This window comes from Phalaenopsis equestris, unplaced genomic scaffold (assembly GCF_001263595.1).
Source record: "Phalaenopsis equestris unplaced genomic scaffold, ASM126359v1 Scaffold230229, whole genome shotgun sequence".
In the NCBI taxonomy this organism is placed as follows: domain Eukaryota; kingdom Viridiplantae; phylum Streptophyta; class Magnoliopsida; order Asparagales; family Orchidaceae; genus Phalaenopsis; species Phalaenopsis equestris.
In genome coordinates, this window is record NW_018248201.1 from 18,178 (window position 1) to 20,310 (window position 2,133).

The window sequence follows — 2,133 nt, forward strand, 5'->3', positions numbered from 1 at the left end:
CATTTGGCGTGAGAGATTCACTTTCCGCCCGATGGTGCAGCGTGAGCTTCAAAGCATCGAGACTATTCCATACGAAATAATCACTTTTTGATAACCTATACCCCATGTTCATAATGATAAAGCGAAACTCCTTACATCGAGAGTCTTCTTGGGTATCCCCCGAGATGTAATTAACCAGTAGGAATACGTTCCTCTGGGAGACTTTTGACCCCAGAACAAAAAATGTTCTTTTTGGTTCTCTGGTTACGGGTAGTTCATATAGAGATTTTACTCGTGGATGTTATTTTCTTTTTCCGAGGTACTTCAATCCGATTTTGTTTGGATGTATACTCCCGATCCATCACACGAGAATTATCCCTATATAAACCTCCGTCTCTTTTTCTTTTTTTTGATTTGTTAGCCTATTTGTTGTAGTACGTTAGTTCACTATTCGATTCCTCTCCTCTTCGAATCATCCATTTGGTTCAAGAGAGAGATTTACTCGAATAGGAAAATTATACGATGACATACAAAAAGGTAAGCTGGCGACTCCGAGATCTAAAAAGAACCAAAAGAGAAAAAATATGAGGATTTTAAATCAATATTTCTCTTTGGACAACACCATAAACTTTCTTAACAGCTCACAAGGCATATAGAATAGAAGGTAAGTATGCTTCTAGAGAGTGCTATGTCCATGTGTTCACTATTATCCCAAGAAGTTTAGTGTGATTGCAACTAGTCCACAATCTTTATCCTTCTAGTTTCATAAGTTGTTTTGAATCGACTATTTTTTCTTGAGTAAGACTTTTGATATATTTGAATGTACAAACTAAGTCTCCAATTTTTTCTATGGACAAAAACCTCAACTAATGCTAGGTAGTTGTCAAAGGGACGAAAACTGTATTTTTCTCTGATAATGTTCTTGACATGACCAATTATTTTGCATTCACCTTGATGAAGTTTGTGTTATCTTGGCTGCCATGGAATGTTCTTTTTTTTTCATTTTCTTTTCAAAATTAAGTATGTTGGTAATGTGTGGACCACTTTGACTTCTGTCATGTAATGCTATAAATAATGATGAAAATTATCCTATAGTATATGTTCACAGTATATACAATATTAATGGAACCCAAATAAAAAAAATAAATTGTCTCCTTTATTGGATGTGAATGAAAGTTTCTCCTATTTAGATATCCTAATCGAGAATTAGAATAGATTTTATTAATCAAAAGGCATTATTCTCTATAAGAAAGATAATTTGATGAAGTTCTAATGCTAATTTTACTAGATTATAGTGCGTGAATGCTAGTTGAAACATATCCGTCTAAACACCATGATAGCATATGTTTTTCCTTCGGAGGAAAAAGATGCTAATGTTAATACAAAGCGCCATTTTTGTGGAACCAATGTTCTAGTATTGTAGTATTTGTATTTTCGAAGCTCAGACTAGAATTAGTGAAATTTTAATTGAAATGAAGAGTAGATTGGCTTTTTATAATTGGATCTAAGCAATTTACATGCATACCACATAATTCTTATATATTTATATTTCTTAAATCCTGAAGTACACATTTATATTTATAACATTCATTTTATTATTATAATCACATCTATATGAAAATATATATCACTTAAAAAAATTAAAGATAGTAATATTTTATATGTAATGTGAAAGATTGAATATACATACACACACTGGGGGGGGCGCGCCGCAAGACATGATCTGTTGGTTAGCGGGATTCACTGTCAATCCGCTCAGGTCATGGGTTCGATCCCCAGTGGCGCTGAGTTCTCTATTATTTAGGCATATGACGCGCGCTCTCATCATGGGGCCTAGCGCATGGAAAATCAATATTTGGATCTCTGTTACATACACATTTCTTATATATATATTACAAGGGTGGGGGTGTGGGTGTGGGTGTGGGTGGGCGATCAACGCTTGCGCCACAAGTCATGATCTGTTGGTTAGCGGGATTCACTATAAATCCGCTCAGGTCATGAGTTCGATCCCCAGTGGTGCTGGGTTCTCGATTATTTAGGCACATGGCGGGCGCTCTCATCATGGGGCCTAGTGCATAGGAAATCAATATTTAAATCTCTGCTAAATACAGATTTCTTATATATATATATATATATATATATATATAGAGCTAC